Source organism: Megachile rotundata, chromosome 9 (genome assembly GCF_050947335.1).
Source record: "Megachile rotundata isolate GNS110a chromosome 9, iyMegRotu1, whole genome shotgun sequence".
In the NCBI taxonomy this organism is placed as follows: domain Eukaryota; kingdom Metazoa; phylum Arthropoda; class Insecta; order Hymenoptera; family Megachilidae; genus Megachile; species Megachile rotundata.
In genome coordinates this window covers 7,967,868-7,990,872 of record NC_134991.1, presented here as the reverse complement: position 1 = coordinate 7,990,872, position 23,005 = coordinate 7,967,868, and the positions used below count along the sequence as shown (strand labels likewise).

General features: G+C 35.2%; 2 protein-coding genes across 5 annotated transcripts in view; one reads left to right on the top strand and one right to left on the bottom strand.

Annotated features, from left to right (window-relative positions):
- The window catches only part of LOC143265178 (uncharacterized), a 430,584-nt gene that overhangs the window by 289,442 nt on the left and 118,137 nt on the right, over positions 1-23,005 (bottom strand). The gene's annotated exons all lie outside the window — the stretch shown is intronic.
- Positions 1-23,005, top strand: part of LOC100879352 (uncharacterized) — an 80,037-nt gene that overhangs the window by 10,501 nt on the left and 46,531 nt on the right. Inside the window, exon 1 of one of the 3 annotated variants that reach the window (XM_012292537.2) lies at positions 22,591-22,937. The exons of the other annotated variants lie outside the window; for them this stretch is intronic. The gene's annotated coding sequence lies outside the window, so the exon portion shown is untranslated. Of the gene's footprint in view, positions 1-22,590; positions 22,938-23,005 lie in introns of those variants that run through there. 3 annotated transcript variants of the gene reach the window in all.

Below are 23,005 nucleotides of genomic sequence, written 5' to 3'. Positions count from 1 at the left end.
AACTCAGCAATTCAGCCATTCAGAAATTCAGAAATCCAGTCATCCAGAATTTTAGAAACCTAGAACCTATAAATCTAATAAGTTACTAACTTACAAATCCAGTAATCCAGAAACAAATCGTTTTAAAAATTCCAAAATTTAATAAAATAATCCCAAAAAAATGTCAAAATTCTCCAAAAACTACCACCAAGGAAATATCAAACAAACTTCAGACTTTCGCGTTCACACATTACCTGAATCAACGCACAAACACAAAAATTATTTAGAACTATCGTACCGATCTCTCCAAACAATATCGATGGTACAAAAACAAAGTTCTCCATCAAAAGTCCAAGGGAGAAATTATTGAAATGGGGATTTTTATCTCAGCGACATCACAGCCGCAACTCCCATCAGACAGAAAAATACGAATTATTTCGGTGCAATGCTGCCTGCGACGAAATTCGTAAGAAGTGATTTCGAGCAGGGACAAGAGACCGCTGTTATATCAGAGAAAAGGTTAATTCCAGGCAGAAATAAAATCCTCAGGCCACCGAAATGTTTTTCTTCTATCTTTTTCGGGCCGTTACATTGTGCTGGTACTTGAAGCTACCCAACTGAGCTGCAGTTCTCTGACTGTTATAATATTTCATGAAATTTTGTCAAAAATCGAATCAGAGATTAGTCTGCATGAAATTATATCAAATTTTGTCAACAATATTGTCTCAAAAGTTATCAACATGTAATTTTGTGAAACTTTGTTAAGAATTTTGATTCAAAGGTCAATCAACATGAAATTTTGTCAGAAATTTTTTTTCAAATTTTGGCAGAAATTTTTATTTAACAATGAGTAATCAAATTTCAAGTTTTGGGAGGAACTTTGATTCAAAGATCAATCAACATGAAATTTCATCAAATTTTATCAAGAATCTTGATTCAAAGGTTAGTCAACATGAAATTTTGTTAAAAATCTGCATCAAATTTTTGTTAGAAATTTTTACTCAACAGTGAGTAATAAAATATCAATTTTGTGGGGAAACCTTGATTTAAAGATCAATCAACATGAAATTTCATCAAATTTTATCAAGAATCTTAATTCAGAGTCAATCAATATGAAATTTCATCAAATTTTATCAAGAATCTTAATTCAGAAATCAATCAACATGAAACTTCATAAAAAATCTTCATCAAATTTTGCCAAAAATTTTTACTCAACAATCAAGTTTCAAATTTCCTAAAAAACTTTTCTTCAACTAAAACAAATTTCGTAAAGTTCCATTAAAAATCTCAAAGTGTTCTATCAAAAGTCTCCTTAAAAACTCTTTTATCAAAAAGTTAAAATGACTTTGTCAAATACTAACATGAAAGATTTTTTATCGGAAGTCTCGAAACTAAATTTTATCTCCAGCTGTACAATTTTCATTTTCGAGCTAGAACTCCATCTCAGCCCCGCACATTTTGCTGGTGCAAAACACCAATGAGATCTCGTTTACCGTTTTCATCGACTTTTCATGCTAGTTCTGTAGTCGCCATGATTGCGAGGAGGCGTTTCACCGACTATAGTAAACTAGGTTTATTTCTTCAGCGTCGCTGCTTTGCATTCAAGGCGGCCAGAAGACATTTCTCAGACCCGTGATTCGGTGAAGTCGAACGACCTATCGATCTGTTCAACAAATGTTTTACACGCGGGGACATTAGTCACGTGTGCAATAAGATCCCTGTAAATTCTGCTGCAAGCTGAACTTTTCCGAGTAGCTATTGTTATCTTGTTTGTCTTCGTACAACTGCATTGCAGTTCGTAGACATTACTCGGTATAAATAAAATATTTATTTTACGAGAAGGTTGTAACTCGATCCTAAAAGATATAACAATGACTAAATCTTAAAAATTGAAAGTTTCAAGATTCCGAAATTGAAAGTCTAGTTCTCCACACACGTGTGCTGTATATTACTCCTCTATAGACCCTATAAAAAATAGAACTACCCTCTCGAGGGTTATAGCTGCACCTCGGTTATGGTCCTCACCTCCAGCTACCATCAAATTATTTTCCAACCTTCTGACTACCGCTGCAAAATAACTACACGATTCAAGTTGCAGCTTCTAACTCGCACGAGGACATGTGCTGATGTCTCAGATGTCCCATGATGCACGGTCGCGCGAGGACCGTAAAATCTTTTTTTATGGTTTACACCTTGGATGCACAGCGTAAAAGAGTTCTGTTCACGTGGCATCGAGCCTCTCCTTGAACTAGTTTCAAACCTTTCGGTAAAAAAATTTGTTCCATGTTAAATTTAGATTAACCCTCGCCTTGTCAGCACTTGGTCAGTTTTCTTCAAGGTTACGTTATGAATTGTTTCCACATTTTTTCTAGGATTTTAAAATACTTCTTTACGGACTGTTATCGTTTCTTAGGATATTTATATAGTGATACATTAATGGGGTATTTTAGTGCTTACAATTAAATTGAGTGTATTCTTACTTCCTTAAGTAAATTCTGTCTTCATTAATGTGAAATTCTTTTGGAATTTACTGTTGGAGTTTACTGTAAAAATCAAGGATTTTTTAAAAATATCTTCCCTGAGGATATCAATTTTTATGTCATTAAATGTTTATTATAATTCAAACTCCAGTGCTTCACAATTGTACGGTTATTTCAATATGACATCATTGATCATAAATTTTGCAGATGAACACTCAAGATGCATGATCAATGTTCAAGTTTTAAATTAACTTTAATTTGAAGGTTGTGAATTAAATTGTTGACGACAAGTGACAATGATTCCTCAGAACAACAAAAGACCTTAACATGACAATTTCAAACTGCACCTAAAATTCAAACGTACCGCCTCTCAGTCAATTTACGCTATTATGCAAAATATTTCTAAGGAAATCGATACAGGATAAGGCTGTAAGGCGATCGACCTACGCGAAATGGGCAACTTCCGTGGTTAGGAGATCTCATGGCAAGACTTCTCGTAAATTTCCCAAACCCTCGGAAACGATACGACTGGAAATAACATGCATCCGCCGATTGTTAGTATACAGTGTGCTTGTGTGGTCCAAACGTTCCTTTCCTTTGCACTGTCGAATATCTACCTCGTTTGTTTATTCATCTGACTGAGATTTGAGAGCAGATATAGTTTCTCTAATAAGAATTTCTTCTAATCTGAAATAAGAATGTTTGACCTTCAAACGAAGGTCATTCTCATTAATGAACCACCATCTTTACGTGTCATATCTTTCAAATAAATATACAAGAGTACACAAGATACATAACTAAAAAGAGCAAACACATAATATTGCATTAACCATATAAATTAAGTTAAAAGTACACAAGATTATACATAACTAAAGAAAAGCAATAATCACAAACACATTCACAATCCAAGGTACCAATGATTAATTAGAATGATTCTCCTCAAGAAAATTTCCGACATCTTCAAACTCATAAAACCTGACAAATGAGTGAAAAGTCCTAGCTGCATCCCCAATAAATTAATTATCCCGGTAATTTCCCGCCGCATCAATCGTCCAACGCAGTGGAAACAGTCCTGAATTCGCGACGCATCGAGTTCGTCGAATCCGCGAATCGTAAAACTTTATTAGGAGAGAGGAGCAAGCTGGGCAAAGAGTATGGGGAGGAGCATGGTGGGTCGTACGTTAGGCAAAGCGAAAAAGGTTTATTGCGAGCGGGCTCGGAAGATGAAATGGAAGCGGAGGAGGCGAGGTCGGTTAATGACATTCCTGGGGCACGCGCCGCGCTCGCGAGAGAGTTTACGTTGCACGCCGGCGGACTTGCACTCCGAATCGAGTTTTACTTTCATTCGGTGAAAGTGGTGGCCCCGGTTCTCTCCCTGGACGCCGCCCGACGACGCCGCCGTACCAAGCTTATCAGACGTACGCCGTTTTTCTTATTCTTATTCGACCCCCTTTCCACGACGACGTCGTTTCCACTGAACAGTTTCGTTCTGTTGGGAAGAACTCTTGTCTTGAAAACATTGGCGTAACTTCCTGGAGCCTGGGGTACTGCACCCATCGAAATGTGGACTGGTCCTTTTCACATTTACATTAACGTCTTCAAAATGTGAATTGATATCTGTAAAATATGAGCTGACGCCATTAAAATGTGGACTAGGTTATCCAAGATGTGAACTGACCCCCTAATAGGTAGATTGATTGTTCCAGAATGGGAACTAGTCCCTTTGAAATGTGGATTAACGTCTTCAAAATGCGAATTTATATCTGTAACATGTGAGCTGGCACCATTAAAATGTGGACTGGTCCCTGCGAAATGTGGACTAATCTCTGTAAGATGTGAGCTGATATCACCAGAATGTGGACTAGGTTCTTCAAGATTAAGTCTAATTGCTCCAAGATCTGGACTAGTACCTCTGAAATGTGGATTGACGTCTTCAAAATATGGATTAATATCTGTAAGACGTAAGCTGATACCATCAAAATATGGACTAGGTCCTTCCAGATGTAGACTAGACTCTTTAAGATGTGAATTGATCATTTCAAAATGTGGATTAGCTCCTCCAAGATGTGGATTGATCTCTGCAAAATGTGAACTGATATATTGAAGTTATAAATTAACTTGAAAATGTTGATGACATCTCTAAAATGTAGGCTGACTCTCTAATATGTGGATTCATGGCTTGAAAATGTGGACTAATTCCTTCGACATGTAGATTGATCACTTCACAATATGGGCTAGTCCCTCCAACATATGAATTGATCATTTGAAAATATGGACTAGGCCCTCCAAAATGTAGACTGACGTGGATTGGTCACTTCAGAATGTGGAGTAGTTCCTTCAACATGTGTACTGATCACTTCCAAATGTGTGTATCTATGCAAGATATGAACTGACGTCTCCAAAGTACAAATTAACCTCTGCAAAATGTGTATGGCACCTCCAAAATGTAAACTAACCCCAGCAAGTGGATTAATCCCTTCAAAATGTGAACTGATCCTTGCAATATGTGGAGAGATCTCTTCAAAATGAATGATCCTTCCAAAATGAATGATCTCTGCAAAATGAATGATCCCTTGGAAATGAATGATCCCTCGAAAATGAATGATCCTTCCAAAATAAATGATGCCTCCAACATGAATGATCCCTCCAAAATGTAAGCTAGTCTTTTCAACATGAGTTTTAATCTCTATATAGCGTTCTAATTTGCCCTAGGAATAACCCCTTTTGTTACATTATGTTTCGAAACAACAACCACAATATTTCATAGTTTCCATGACTTCCTCCCCCCAAATCCCCTTCTACCCCCTACAACCCTACCTGTCCCTGCACAAAATTCCTAGTTACGCCAATGCTCGAGATTCGTCTCTTCCTCCCCCTCCCGCGTTTCCTTATTGGTTCACCGACCAAGCAGACTGCACGCAGTAGAATTCCCGTTTTCTTTTTCTTCTTCCCGGTTCTTCGTTTTCCCCAACCCCGGTTTACGAGTGAACCGGCCTGTTTATCAACTGGCCAGAGGATGCGCGCGTAATAAAACTTGACTTTTTATCGCGTTCGTTATCAAGCAACGCGTGTATAAATTCATGCGTGTACCACGAGCGTCGTAAACGCTGCGAGCTTCGAGTTCGAACGTTAACGGGGGATTAGGTCGCGATTGGGGGTTAAATTGGTCCCATCGAACCAACCACCGTGGCTCCAAGAAAATTGGTATGGCCGGAAAGAGGAAAACGAGGAACGAATTAACGGAACTGCAAACTGGTTTACTCGTTTCAATACGGGAACGGACAATCCTTAGGGGATTGTTAATATGGAATGGTATTGGCGAAAATCGACGTTGGGCAAATGTTGAGAAACCGTGATGCGAGATTGCTATGCGGAAACGGTTTTTGGAGTGGGTCTGGAAAAATATTGGAAGAATTGTTTGGTCCATCATTTTCGACACTGGAGAGTTTGATTGTAGTAATTGAAAAATGACATTAACTGTGCAGCTGACATAAACTGACAATTAAATTGAACATTTTAAATGTATACACTTCTGAGTAATGTTGAGTAAGAAATTAAAAAATGGAATTCAAAAATTAAATGTCAACATTCTTAATATCCTCAATATTTTTACAAATAGTGCTACTTGTATATGTAATTTTTTGTCAACTTTTATACATTCAGCCATTTTGTCAAGCAACGTTAAGTTAACCAAATATTTCTTGTACTTTAATAGCCTGTGGATGTCACCTAGACAGAGTGTCGACTTAACATAACCTAACCTAATACAACCATGTCTATTAATATAACTACAAATCATTTGATGAAGTACATGAAAGTTTATGTAAAAAGTGGCACTTAAGTATAATTGTTTACAATAAATATTGAAAATAAAATGACTAAAAATTGCGATAATTTCACAGCACCCAGAATTTAAAACATCGAATATCTGAACGAACTTCGCAATACAAGTATATCATAATACCCTAAAATCCGAAACCTACGATCAAATGCCTAAATTTCGCACACAGCAAGGACCACTTAATCTTAATCGTGCACTCAATAAACGAAAGCTTTCCACTCGCCTAATCAGGACCAATTCTGCTAAGAAGAAGCCTCTGGAACCGCTACGAGCGAGTAAGGAACGTAAACCGACGCGTACAACGCAACACCGGGCTTAATCCGAGGCTCATTTGATTTTAGATGGAGCTAGCTCGACGAATTCCCTCGAGAAGAGAACTTCGTACCGTCTAACTGCCTTCCACTTCGCCCACACACGTCACTTACTATCGCTAACTTGGAAAAAAGTTTCACGGTGGGTTCACAGTTTATGTTCGCTCGTTGTGCGAGAAACTTGATTGAATAAAATCTTTTCCTCTGATTCTGCGTGGGTGATGTTTATGAGGTCTGATTAGAAGGCGGACATTTTCTATGGTGAACGTATAATTATTGATCGATTTGATTCCGAAAGGATTGAATTACAAAGCTCTCGAGGACAATATTAACCCCCGATGGATAGACTGACTCACACTGTTTTTACAGTTCCGTGGGTGGCCATCGCGCCTTTGAAGTTGTATGGCGCTTTTGTGTCGTTAAAGAGAATCGTATGAATTTGAAGTAGAAATATGAACCGGAAACGGAAGTGCAGAAGAGTCGGACTGTTGAGAATATGAAGGTCTATTTTGAGGGAAACAGGTGTTCTAACGACGTCTAGAATGACTAAGAAAAACACGGGTTACAGTTTGTAACATTTGTGAAGTGTATTCGAAAGTGTATCTAGTCTTTAATTATAGTTCGGACTAATCACAAAATTCTAAAAATAAACAAGAGCTTCGTAAATGTAGACTTTCGACGAGTGGAGAAATATTAACTTATTTTTTTTTTGGCTTTCATAGACTATTGTCGATTGGTATATTGTAAATCTAAATTTAATAAAAAAAGTACTAAGATGGTTATTGTTGATGTTATTTATAATTTAGTGCTAAGACGTACAAGGGTGTTTCAGAACCTCATCATAAAAATGAAAAAATAACATGATTTATGACATTTTAGATATCTTGATACTCTACACACTTTACTCGTTATAATATTCAACTTAATAAACATTTAAAAATAGGGAATATTCAGTACAGATAAAATTAATAAAAAATTCCCTGTTTCACAAACGACTTCATCAAACCCCAGTTTCACGAAAGTGGATCTGTTTAAAACACGAACCCGCGTCAATAAATCAGCGAAGTCACTATTTGTTGTTCATAACATCAAACACCTTCAAAGTTGTAAATCATGTTTGACACTTATATTAACCAAAGAAACAGATGTAACATTCACAGAATATTATTCGAGCAAACAAAGTAGAAATACTTCGAAGAATGCAAGAGTTAAAGAAATGTTTAAATTAGATATTCCCAAAATATAACGTAAGAAACGAACCATCGGGAAAATTTAATCAACGCGATTGCGAGCGAACGTTGCGTTTAATCACGCCTCTCAGCGTGACGCTTCGTTTACGTCGAGCTGAAGACAAGTTCGGGCATCTTTTCTCACCTAGAGAACACTGTTGTCTACCTAATCCAGAGAAAACGCGATTGCACGTACGATTTCGTCAGCGCATGATTCAGAGCAACGAAGTTAGCCAAGCGCCCCGATGGCATTTTAAAACAGCCGCGTTTACTTTTACTGCGGGCGATAAATGACGTAAATTCCGTCGTTTAATTTATAAAGGACACCTTAAAAACGGTAGCGGAATATTTATGGACATATTTTCGGGAAACGAAACGAACGCGATGATCTTTGATAAATAAAGACGTCGCCGGATGTAAAAGTGATTTACTAGGGACACTTAAAATTGCGCTTCGTATTTCACTAGGTGATTAAATAATGACGCTATCAAATTTACAAATGCGATTATCTCGGATCGTAGCCATCGTAAATAAATCAAAGTGTGCAATAAATTTTCTACCTTCGAGGATTCTATTTTTTAGGAGATCTAGGGATAAGGGGACTTCGGGATATGATCTGGAATATAATATAGGGACTTGAGGAATCACTTGGCGAGTTTGGACTTGTAGGGATATGGACATTCATATGTGCGGAGATATGGACATATGTGGACCTAGCAATATGTGCTCTTAAAGATCAAAAGATACAGAAAATTAGAAATCTAAAAATTAATAAATCTAAAAATCCGAAAATATAGGATTTTTAAGATAAAAAATGATAGATCTCTAAAAATCTAAAAATGTAAAACTATAGACACATAAACATATAAGTTCCTAAAGGCAAAACACATATCAACGAATTTCCCAAAAATTTCTTAACAGTATATTTTCTTTGTGTTTAAAAAACATAATTCCTAAAATGTATCGCTATAAAATATATACCTCAAAAAAACTACATTCTAAAAATCCCAACTTTAAAAATCTACCGTATAAATTTACAAATTAAAAATGATTGATATGTACATTTTCACTTCAGAAGCAAACAGATACACAATTTCCGGACTATTTCAGCATCGAGCAACCTGTTTCTCGGCGTGGACCATTTTAGGAGCAGTTAACGGGCCTCACGCTCGCCGATCGTGTTTGAAGCGACGAAAAGGAAACACCCGTCGAAAGGAGAGCACGCGACACGCGTTAAATCATGAAACCTGTCTGACTATCTGGAATCGACGCGTTTCATCGATGCCGGTTCCATAAAGATCGAGATCTAAGTCCATGCTGATATCAGTGCATCGGACAATCTTAAAGTCACTGACCAGTACACTCGTTTCTTCGTAAATCTTCGAATTTCAGGATTTATAAATTTTTAGAATTTACAAATTTATATATTTTTAAGTTCTGAAACTTTCATGTAGGCATATTTCGATCATAATGTTAAAAGTTTTTATAGTTAGAAATTTTTTATTTTTGAAATTAGACAAATTTCAATAAATTCTACAAAATCTAGAATTTGCATCAATTCCATTAATTCCATCAATTCTATAAATTTTATTAATTTTATCAATTTTATCAATTTTATCAATTTTATAAATTTTATTAATTTTATCAATTTTTTTCAATTTTTTCAATTCTATCAATTCTATGAATTCTGTCAAGTCTGCGAATTCTATGAATTCTATAAATTCTAACAATTCTATCAATTCAATCAATTCTATCAATTCTGCCAATTCTATCAATTCCGCCAATTCTATCAATTCCGCCAATTCTATCAATTCTATCAATTCTACAAATTCCATAAATTACAGAAATTCTATAAGTTCTATTAATTCCTCAAATTTTCTATTCATTTTCTTATCAATTGTCAAAATCTTCCAAATTCCACAAATACCTTAAATCCCTAAATTTCTCAAATCCCTTACAATCTCCACATCTCCCAAATTCCCCAAATGCCCTAAATTCTCTAAACTCTTCAAATCTTCCAAATTCCCTAAATTCCTCAACTCTCCAAAAATTTTCCAATCTCCCAAATTCTCCACATCTCCCAAATTCCCTAGATTCCATGAATTCTACAAATTTCCCAACATTCCAAACTCCCAACCTTTAAAATTTCTCCATTTCCAAATTAGCAAATATCCCTAAAGAAACCAGATTTGTTTCTGACTGTGCAAAGCGACTCGCATGTATTCCGCTCGTTTTCCCCGTTTTTTCCCGTCGCGATTCCTCGCGATGAAAGGCGCCAAAGATATAATATACGGCCGCGTTGCTCACGGCTCTTTCGACGACACGCGTTTTCTGTCCTCCAATAGGATTACACCAGGATATTTTTCGAATTCACGCAACGCCCGTGAACAAAACGAAGAAAGAAGAGAAAAGAAAGAAAATGGAATCAGGCCGCTTGTACGTTCACCTCAACCGCGGAGATCAATTAATCGTGCCGCTGGAATTCACTTTGTTGATGATGGATTCGTGTTTTTTGAAACGGCGCAGAACCGCGTTGCACCGACGCGACCGAAACTGGGACGCCGGAAAGTGATTTTGGATTCAACAGGAAATTTTATTGAGAATCCGAAATATGTGTACGGTATCGGTTGCGAAACGCACGGGTGGGAATGCGAGGTATTTTCAGATTGAAGGGCGATATAAGCTTTCGTGTTACTGTCACGGAATTTTCTATTACTTGTTACTTGTGAATTATTCCAAATTCCGCCGGAAATTCTTCTGTAAATTATTGTAGAAGATGATTCTTGGAAACTCGGATCGTGGTTATGGATCACGGTGTCAGTATTTCAAGATTAAAATTTACTGATTTCGGTGATTAATATTTTTTGGCGAAATAGTGTTATCGATAAAAATATTTCAGAGTAGGAGACATTGTTGTGCTTTTCAAAGAGTCCTCTGTGTCCAGAAGTTCTCACAAGTCTCCACAATGTGCTTGTCAAGATTAATTAATATATGTTGCCAATATTTACTGATAAGCTGCATTTTTCAGATATGTTCAATATTTAATGACGATACCATATGTGACAGTGTACATGTATCAATCTTTTGAGTTTCTGAACAGGTACATTAATCTTGAGAACTTTAAAATATGGACAATATGTACACACACTTACCTAATAAAAACAACGTTTAATACACTACACTATACACATATGCGCATATACATATGTATATATGTATGTGTATGTGTACACATGTATATATTTTCGTCGTACACATATGTTACGATGAGATAACATATCATGAGATTATCTAGAACCTAGCACCACATTTTATGGAACTAAGTAATATACCTTAGTATTACACATATGTATGTCTATATATGTGACATCACGTGAAGTCATGAAAATTTCATACATATCCTATGATCTTTCACGTTTTTTAAATGGCCAAAGTGACCCATCGTTAATAGAAATAAAACTCAGTTCAGAGATACATCAAATCAAAATAACCATCATACGTGTATTCCCTAACTTGCAGTTCCTATTAAGACATAAAACCATAACACATATCCGTCTCGATAAGTGAACGTTAACTGGCGTAAAAGTAGCGTGTAAACGCAGCTCAGTGGGACACCTGCGTACCCGCGAACCATTAATCGCCCACAAAAAGCACCGAGCAGTGGGTTGATAGTTGGCCATACGTCTTGGAGACACGAGCACAGGTGCAAACCCGGCAAACCCGTACAGTCAACAGCAAATCTGCCTTCTCTAAACCATGACAGTCAATCATAAAGATGATTCATACTCACTCATACTCGCTTCATACTCACTTTTGGAGATCTTTGACAATTTCAACGTTTGAAGAACGAACATTAAGAACAAAGAACTTTGAGACTAACGCATTTAGGAGTCAAAAAATTTGTGGACTTTAGGATTTAGATGGAAAACTTTAAGATGAGATATGTGAATATGAATGATGATACGAGCACATATGAAGATGAAATGAAGACGTATAAATGTAGTTTAGTAGTTCAAGAATTTGAGAACCTAAAAATTCCAGAATCAATAGAGACTTAAACATTTAGAAATTTAAGAATGTAAAATTAGGGGATGTAGAAATTTAAGAATATAAGAGATCAACAACCCCAAAATTTGAACCCTGAAAGAATGAAAAAATTCGAATTTGCGAATTTAAGCAGAAAAACAAAAATGAAGAAAACTTGAAAACATGGAGTTTCAGAAAATGTGTTCAAGTAACATCCTTATCGAAATGTAGCATACATTGCAACCGAGTGTACCTATGAGCAAGCAAGGATACACTCTTGTCGGAGACAACGAGCGGGTGGAGGTGGCGATGCCCGAGCAACGCCGAGACAAGAAGGGGGCAAAGCGGAAACAGAGAGGGAGGAGAGGACGGCTTTCGTCGCTGCAGCATCAGTCGTCGGTTCCGCGCCATACCCTACGCTTTCGAGATCTACCAGTCTTTTGCTTTGTTCTCATCGAACGATCGTTTTGCGACCACAAACACCGAACACATGCGACTTTGACCCGCGGTTCTCGGCCGACTTTGCGCTCTGCGACGCTTGCGGTTTGTCTCGCGGAATCGAAGGAGCGCGAATCGTAGTCGAGGTATTGTAGCAACAAGTTGCAGACAGTAACCGTTCAGCTAATCGTTAGACACTTTCGGTTGATAGGGTCGACATTTGTGAGGGTTTCAGATAGGGTTTGGGTTCTTTTTTGGGGAAGTTAGATGTTTGTTATGCTTTAGGGTTGATAGTATTTAGTAACATTGGAGCTTTGATTAACCACTTGTACTATGAGGTGTGTCGGGTGCGTCAGTCAGAACTAATTTACAATATTCATTCGGTATTATCTTTGGCATAAATTATAATTGCATTTGAACTCCAAATTGAAGCATATTAAGAATTTAGGTAAAATCACATCTATGAGTGCGTTACGAGTCAGACTCGTCAAAATAGTGCAAGGGGTTAAAAGAATGAATTATTTGGAAAGCACTTCAGTTAGAACTTAAACGTATTATTTTTAAACTGAGATTAAATGAATTTATTTACATAATTACGACGATCCTCGTGATCTTGAATACCTTTCACGTAAATACTATGAACTTCAAGTACAATATAAATACAATACAAATTCAAATACAGGTGTTTCCCAAAATCTAAGCACTCATCCTTCAGAATTGAATCAAGGTTATACAAATTTGAATTGATCATAGATAGACAAAATCATCCATCATATTTAGACAAAGTACGATTTGTGATCAATGATCAAATTAGATAGCTGCAATTTCAAAAGGAAAATGGCAATCATGAGTGCTTTAATATAGGTTTAACAGCAACTATGTTCTGAAATCTCAATTTCAAGACCTCCAATATAATTAATACAAAAGGAACTTGAAACCGAGAAACTCGGACTTTAATCAGAGCCCGAAACCAATCTTCAAATTCAATTACCGCCTTTCCACATAAACAACGAGTGACTAAAGAAGGACTCGTTACAGACTTAACCCAATTACCTCGCCTACACTCACGAAAATATCGAAAGAAAATTATTCGAATTTGAAGCGGTTCCATCTGTTAGCGCGTGTAACTAAACACCACCTGCGTTTCGTTGAAACCGACGTTTCGTTGTCAATGTTTGCGACGGTGATAAATCGTGGGGCGGTACAATGAGACGAAAATTTATTAAAATTGAACATTAGGCCGGTATGTTCCAGTGCATTACACGGCTTGCATAGCAACGACGACGGTGAATCGATGTCGCAACACAAAAGGTTTGCCGCACCGTGGTGTAATTTATAACGGTTCATTTCGCGAGGACGCCCACCACACGCTTAATTCATCTTTGCGACTTTCCCAAAAAATTTCCTCGGAAACGTTACGTAAATCTTGCCAAAATTCTTCGACCGATATAAACATATTTTAAGAAACAATTTCGTAATTTCATTTTATGGTAGGATCTATTGATAAAAATATTTGAACATATGTACAAATTACAATGATGTCTTAATTTGTAATAAAATTCTGAGGAAGACAAAGTCGAACTGACATTGGATACATTAATGATTTAATTTATACCTTATATACTTGAAACATCATTAAATAAATATACCTTAATTATCAACTGATATACACATATTAAATATGAAGATTAGAATCATTATTGGAAATCAATTTTGTACAAAGAGTGCATATATATAACAAAGTCATACATACACATTGTAAAGAATAAAATAAAATATCAATTATTTAAATCAATTAATAATCATTTATTTATTATTAATTATTTGTGTATTTAGTACATAATGTTTTCTGAGTATAAGGTAATTTATAAATTGCTTTATTAACATTTTTAAATTCAGCGCCATTTTGATATACCATGGAGTGTTCTTCTGCCTCTCGTTATAAATTAAAATTTTATTGATTATGCATTTGTGAAAATTGATACACTAAAGAATAATAAATAAATATTCTGATATCTAGCTTTGAAATAAAGAAGTTAGCTTTTAAATTAATATTGTTCATGAAAGCTGAAAGATGTAATTTATTTTACAGTAACATCTATTTCCAAAAATACAGTAACAGAATATAATATTATTACACATTAAAATTTATACACTGCAATTATACAGTGTACTTATTATAAACTACTATACATTAAAGTATTTGACGTATGTAAAATGTGACTGAACTCACCAAATTTCAAACTTGATACTATTGATACTATTAATGTACTATTTCAAACTTGAGACTATTCGATCTCGTCTCCCAAATATCCAAATTTACCTAAATCAATTAATAACATTTAAATTGTACACCTCAAAAATGTCCCAAAAAAAATCCCTCAAAAATCATGAAAATAAATAGAACCGAATTGTCCATAAAGTAAGTAGAATCGAATAAAAAGTCAGTACACGTTGAAAGGTGATTCATTAAATCAGCGCGAGGATCATCTCGCGGGCACGCGTCGCAGAGCCGCGAGGAGGATTTTTAAGAGGCGTTAAATCCCCCTGCAGATAAATCGGCCGAGTTCCCGGGATTTTTCTCGTTTTTGTGGGGTGGGGATATCTCGACGAAGTACTGCATAGAATTCCCGGCGTGGGGCAAAGGGGTGTTCGAGGAGGAGTGAAGCTGTTGCGGTTGTCGGCAGGAAGAAACGCTCGACAACAACGTACGCTGCCTTCAAAACGATCGACAGCATGCTTCTGACGAAGCGAGACGAGTGTCGAAAGACAGCTCGAATGCACGCTCCAAGGGTTGCGCGAGCGAGCGTGCACGACACGGGCACGTAGTTTGCCCGAAGGTGAACGGAAGTGTGATGTCGATATCGCGAGCGCGGTCCTGGCCGCTTTTGGATTCGCGAGCGAGTCCCGCTTGCGAGAACGAGAAGAAAGAGGAGAAAGGAGAGAAGAAAGTGGAAGAGAAAAATTGCCGTGCCAATAATGGCAGTTCTAGGATACAAGCCAGACGATTTCTGTCCAGACATTATTACCCCGAAGGAGGTTGGGGATGGGTCGTCACCGTAGTCAGCACCTTGGTTAACCTTCTGGGACCTGGTTTGCAATTGTCTGCGCCGGCCACACTCACTCTTCCAGCCACCGTCAAGTTTTATCATCATCCCCTGCACACGGCTGGTGAGTTTCTCAGTGTGTGAGTTTAGTAGATCTTTTTAAGAGATAGGGTGACTCTTCGGAGAGGGTGATTTATAAGCAGGGGACCTTTGGTTAGACGATTTTAAATTTAAGACACTTTGGAGATTTGATGATTTGCAGATTTACTTGAGATTTTGGAAATTTGAGAGTTTCATTGGGGATGAGGAAGTTCCAAAATTAACAGATTGCGGATTTGGTCATTGGGAAATTTTGAAGGGTGAGCATTTAGAAATTTGAGAATTAGGACATCAGTTGGGATTGTAACTATAGAGATTTGGAAGTTTGAAGATGAAATTTGGATTTTGAAGATTTAGAGACTTCAAACTTCAAAAATTTGGAATTAAATTCCTTTGTAAAAAAGATGGAATTTAGAGATTTTAAAATTCCACATTTGAGACTTTCGAAAGTTAGAAACTTGAAAACATGGACATCGAGAAATTAAAAAATTTAGAAATTAATAACCCAGAAATTTGCAATGTAAAAATTTGAAATTTGAAATTTGAAATTGCAAATTTGGAACCTTCGAAAGTTAGAAGTTTGAAAACACGAACATCAAGAAATTAAAAAATGTAAAAATTAATAACTCAAAAATTTGCAATGTAAAAATTATAAACTTGTCAAGTAAAAAAATTAATACCAAAATTTGAACACAACACATTTAATTAAAAATATACCTTGATCCGATACGAGCATAAGAAGTGTTTCATGAGAAAAGATAAAAGGAAGCGATAACTTTTTGAAGGCGTTCGGTTTCGTGTTAATAGTGTACCCTAAAATTTACGAGAAGCAGATGGTTTGGTTATGCAACAGAATGGAAGTTGGAGCAAGTTTCGAGTACTGTTTCCTATCGAATCGGCCTTTTAATTGGCAAACTCGAAGCACACGTTTCAGTTTCGTTAGAATTTAATAGACAACCGGAAAATGTAGTAAATTCAAGTGTTGTATTAAAACCGCGTTGGATAACATTGAGAAATTGAGTATCGAAATTGTGAAACGGAGAATTAGCGGTTGCAACACTGATCATTGCGAGCAATTTAAATCTGGAGATTCGATATAATTTCATAATTTGTATCGATCAGAAGTTACGTAATAATTGAACCATGTATTGCAGAAATAAACATTAAAAAACATTAAACATTGAAACTTGACTACAATTCTTAAACTTTTGATATTTTATGCGATTGATATACAAATTATTTTATTTCGAAAATTGTAATGTGTTCAGTAATTTATTTCGTATGTGCAGTCACATTCAGTAATCTGCTTCCAAGTATAGAAATTTCAAATGTATCACATATGATGACCGTGTTCAACCCCCTATTTCTAATTTAATTTATCTTTTATCTTCGTGTTTCACCATACCAAAAACAACATCTGAAACAAGAGTCTTTATGGGAAAAGTTGAGATGGCTGTTGCGAACAGCATTTATCATGGCTTTCGAATTCGATCGCTCTTATTAGCACGATATCAATCGGTATACTCGTCGAAACACACCCTCGTTTGAAATAACAAAACTACAATTCTATCAATTGTATAATACAAACATAGATCATGTTTGTCAAAAGCTAATTATTACATGGTGTAACAACTTTGAACTTTCAGAATTTAAACTTACTCCTAATTTAAGTTTTGAAAATTTCCTTTTCAAATTGAACCCTAAAAATTAAAGCCAGAAAAACTTATTAAAACATAAACTGTTGAACAGCAAATTATTGCTTGATTCATTCATATTTTAATGGACTAAACTTAATCTGAAAATTCAGTTCAGCAACTTCCAATTTGTTTTTTAAAATAAAATTACACACAAACAACTAAAGAAATGAATATAAATTGTGAAACGACTACAAAATTGATTGTGAAACGTAAGAATAAAGATTCAATTACGATGAGTACTTGATTAAAACAGCATCAGTTAATCTTGCCAGTAGTAAAACAAATCAAAACACGTGTAACGTTAAAGCATCATAAAAGTAAAGACTAGTTTGTTGTCTCTAAAAATAAACGCTGAGTATTCATACAAAGTTTCGTAGCCTGGGGTGATGATCGTATCCTGTTACATTTACTCCGATCTCTTTCCGAGCATATCATAGTGACATCTTTCAAACCAAAGGTTCTAATTCTAGGGAATTTTTTCAGGTTTCGATCTGAATTACCGACTAACGGAGCTAACATCATAGCGCGCTCTACCTTTGAATCGAGTAGAACTTTGTTCCGAAACAGTCGATACTTTCTTTTTCTTTTTTATCGAATAACTTTTAGGTAAGGGGTACTCAAAGACCCCATAGAGAACGGTGACATTTATTAGAAATATGTAACAAGTGGTGTAGTTTTTAATTTCAGGTGTACAAATATTTCAGGTGCACAACAGTGTAGCTCCACTGATTTATTGTTATAATATTTTATTTATTATTATCGTATATTATTATATACATAGAAGACATTACTGAAATCACTGTTGTTGTGTACTAGAAAAATTTATAAAATAGCAGTATTCAGTAAAAATGACTTTGATAGGATTAAAAAAGAATTTAATGTTAGGTTACGTTTACGTCCTTGCACCACCTGTTTAAGGGTTGATCAAACTCATTTTGAAAATTACACTGCAATTCTCAGCATAATTTAATCAGTGTTTTCTACTTTTAATAACTTTTTGTTTTAAATGAATTTCTTGGGTTTTTGAGTTTGAGGGTTTGAAATTTAGGTACTTTGACGGTTTGAAGTTTTAGGACTTTGGGACTTTGGGATTTAGAGTATTTGGGTATTTGGGACTTCGAGAACTTGGGAAATTTGAAACTTTGAGAATTTGAACTTTGCAAACTTGGGAATTTGAGACTTTGAGAATTTGGGAAATTTGGGAATTTGGGGCTTTGAGAATTTGGAAAATTTGAAGCTTGGAAATTTTCGAATTTGGGAAGTTTGAAGCTTGGAAATTTAGGAATTTGGGACTTTGAAAATTTGGAAAATTTAAAGCTTGGAAATTTGGGATATTGAGAATTTGGAAAATTTGAACTTTGGGAATTTAGGAATTTGGGACTTTGAGAATTTGGAAAACTTGAAGCTTGGAAACCTGGAATTTTGAGACTTTGAGAATTTGGGAAAATTTGAAGCTTGGAAATTTGGGATTTTGGGACTTTGAGAATTTGGGAAATTTGGGATTTTGGGACTTTGAGAATTTGGGAAATTTGAAGCTTGGAAATTTGGGATTTTGGGACTTTGAGAATTTGGGAAATTTGAAGCTTGGAAAGTTGGGAATTTGGGGCTTTGAGAATTTGGAAAATTTGAAGCGTGGAAATTTGGGAATGTAGGACTTTGAGAATTTGGAAAATTTAAACTTTGCAAACTTCGGAATCTGAGAGTTTGAGAATTTAGAAAATTTAAGCTTGGAAATTTGGGAACTTGATACTGAAAATAAGGGCTTTGAAATTTCAGAACTTTGAAATTTTTCATCTTTGAAACTTTGAAAATTCCAAAATTCGAAAATTGTTTCTTCAACAGCAGTTATCTTTGCTCCAAAGAAAAATTGTTATTGCAGCGTTTGCAAGAAGCAGAAAGAACGTAAAAACTTTTTCTAGTCAGAGATTAAGAAAATGATTTATATTCGATAAGTAAATTATACCGTTCCTAAGGCACCTAACTTTCTTCCTCCTGTCACAACGTTTCATTATTGGTCGATGAATCGAAGAAGAAATGATTTCTCGCAGAAATCTCCATAAGTTTAACAGGTTGACCGACACTTTTTAAATTGAAGAAATTCGATAAAGTGAGTTCTTTCGATTCTGGTTCTATCTTTTGATATCTAGAGCATCTAGATAACATCTGACAGGGAACATGTCCTAAATAATTCAAATGAACTCTCATCGTCTAGGTCGACAGGAGAGCGGTTGCAATAAAGAAAAGAATTTCAAGCCTCTCGACGAATGCTCGATTCAATTATCTCGAAGTGTTACATAACGATAGCTCTGGGAATCACCGAGGGAAAATGCTGGAAAAACGCTTCAATAGAAAACGTTTTCATGAATTGTAACCTGGCTGCAGTGACGCACGTGTCTCATCAACGTAGCTAATTCAAACGCCAATTGTAACGAAACGAATGAAGTTAATATACAACGCTTTATAAATTTGATATTACTTTATAAATTAAGAGGAGAAGTTTATTCCTTTACAAAATAAATTATAAATTTTATATTACTTTATAAACGAATTTATAAGTTTGATATTTCTTAGCAAATTAATTCTTTTTGTGGTCTTTATATATTAATCCATGCATTTGATATTACTTCATAAAGACGCTTATAAATTTGATATTACTCTCTAAATGAATTTACAAATTGCAAATTATAAAATTGTCACGAATTTACAAATTATAAAAATTTACAAAACTATAAACGAATTTGTATATTAACTCATAAATTTCATTTTCCTTTGTAAAATTATTTACAAATTTTTTGTCCTTCCATGAATGAATGTATAAATTTTTACTTCATAAATCCCAAAGTTTAGTATTCCTTTGCAAGTTAATTTGTAAATTTGATATTCCTCTATGAATTAATTTATAAATCTGATATTAATACGTTTTAAGGAATTTATCATTTTATGACGACCATTAAACGAAGGTATGTACAAGAAACAGAGCAAAATTACATTCTATGGCAAATGTAATATAACCCTAAGTAGAAATCCAGGTGACTTCTTGCAGACATTATTAGATTCTTGAACCATGGCACGTCATGTTGGTGTGTAATAGCTGTCAGCCAGTTCTTTTCTCCTCCAAGAGGGTATCGGTCATCATTGATCGAAAGATTCGGTCCTACCTGACCTTGATATTACGTTAATATTTGATCGACGATAAGCATTACTGTATTTTCATTCGGAATAACTGTACATTGCACATATTTCTATAGAAACAATGTGTGCTGCGTTGAGAAATCAATTTTCAGATTTAAGTATTAAATAATTGAAAAATTAAAACATTGAGAAATTGAGTAATTAGGTTTCTTGAAAATTATGTGTCTGAAAATTTGGGAAATTGAGGAATTGAAGAAAAATTGGATAATTTGTCGAATTGGAAAGTTGAAAAGTGAGACAGTGGAAAACTGAAGAATTATAAAATCGAAGAATTGAGAAACTGGAAAATTGAAAAATTGGAAACTTGAAAAATTGAAAAATTGAAAAATTGAAAAATTGAGAAATTAAGAAATTGAGAAATTGAGAAATTGAGAAATTGAAAAACCGAGAAATTGAGAAATTGAGAAATTGAGAAATTGAGAAATTGAGAAATTGAGAAATTGAGAAATTGAGAAATTGAGAAATTGAGAAATTGAGAAATTGAAAAATTGAGAAATTGAAAAATTGAGAAATCGAAAAATTGAGAAATCGAAAAATTGAGAAATTGAAAAATTGAGAAATTGAGAAATTGAGAAATTGAGAAATTGAGAAATTGAGAAATTGAGAAATTGAGAAATTGAGAAATTGAAAAATTGAGAAATTGAGAAATTGAAAAATTGAAAAATTGAGAAATCGAAAAATTGAGAAATTGAAAAAATTGAGAAATTGAGAAATTGAGAAATTGAGAAATTGAGAAATTGAAAAATTGAAAACTCGAACAATTGAGAACTTGAAAAATTTGAAAAAAGAAAATGAATATTTTTATATACTGCAAACGGTGACTACACAAATACTTTGAGTCGAATTTCACTGTATCAAATTCCAGAATATAAAGCACTAGTGAAGAAAAGTATGATCGTATTATCATAAGCAGCTTACTAACTTTTATACGGTATACAGTATTCGCGAATTCCATAAGAACGAAAGGAGGAAAAAAAAATAAGGCAAAAAGAAGACGAAGGGCCACAATAGGCCGGGATTTAGGGTGTAAGGGTCGCGTGAAAACGTTCCGTGAACCGTGAAGGCTTTTCGACACAAATGAAAAAGTTAGTATCATCACCGCGATTTAGCCTTTTATTTTCAGCCTGATAAAATTACTCGGCATGCCCGTGAAATACAAGCATAATACCATATGACACTGCGGAAAGCTGCACAGGGATGAAACACGGCGAGGGTAGATTAAACTTGAAACATTTTGCGAGACTTCGAAACAGTTTCTGTTTAGAATTTCGTTTGTTTCTAGATTTCGTTACATGCTCGAAGAAACTGTATAAATTAATGGTAAATTAACTTTATTCTAATAATTAGTATACCAATGTTGAATACAAGCTTTCGAAGTATTTGTACATCAAAGAGAATTCAGGTTACTGGGTAAGAACAACGGACTGAAACGAAACATGTTTGCAAACTTCTTTATCTTTTAAGAACTGTTGGAAATTGCACGAATCACGACTAAAACGTAACTCGTTTCATCGGATAAAAAGGATTACGTCAAATGAATGTACCAAGTTGGCCAACTAATTTACTTCCATACCTTAATCAAGCTTTATGCATATTTTTATATGCTGTTTCCTAAGAAAACGTATTCCATGCTAAAAGTTGAGTCATCAAGGTTTTTGTTCATTGAAACCAGATTTTATTAAATATAAAAATGATGATGTTTATAATTGGAGATAAATGAATATTCTCAAAAACTTTTACAGTAAATCAATAATAATATGATTGCAATAAACTCATCAAATACCTTTCAATTTTGAATTCAATGTAATAAATAATTTTTCAAACAACTCTAAGTATTTTTAAATATTTACCCAAAACATAAATCATATAATATGATGTATTTTAATCAAACACTTTGTCAAAAAATTTTCTCTAAAAATATCCAAAAATTTAAAACAAACACCTTCGTCTAAATAAACCATCCTTAAATTAGCTTGATAATGTTCACGTTCAAACAACCGTATATCAGGCCATCAACGAGACTATAAATAACCTCTCCAAATTATCCAAATTAAGAACGGAGCAATCTGGCAATTACGTAGCCGACAAAAACAATAATCCGTTAGGATTTTTGCATTCTCCTCACAGCCCAGTACAGTTAAGTCTTCCGAGAAACAATTAGATTACGGAGTCCTCGAGAGCAACAACCGTCGGAGCCGCGGTACTTGCGCAACAATCGTAAAGTACAGACTCGAACGCGATCGCATTCGTTGTTACGTCGGAACACAACAGCTACCTGAACATTCCGTGAACACACAAAGTGGTTGGAACAACACTTATAGCGGGAGGGGGTTTAGAAAAAGAGAGAGGGATTTCTTCGACCACGGTTGATCCGACTCCAGAAGCGCAGCTGTCGACCGTAGCCGCAGACAGCCGCACGATTCTTGCTCGACGCGGCTTCTCTCGGCCAGTTTGCGTGCTGAGCGTGCCGCGATCGGTCGCATCCTTCTGCGACTAGTGTCCTTTCACACAAACACCTGCAGGATACACTCGGTTGCAACGTTTTCCTTTGGATAAGCGGCTTAGAGAGGGGCCTCCCTTTTTCGTTTGGGGAGAGCTGTAAGCTTCTGTTTTTAATATCATTACGGAACTTTTTGATGGTTTTATATATTCCTCATCCTCGTATT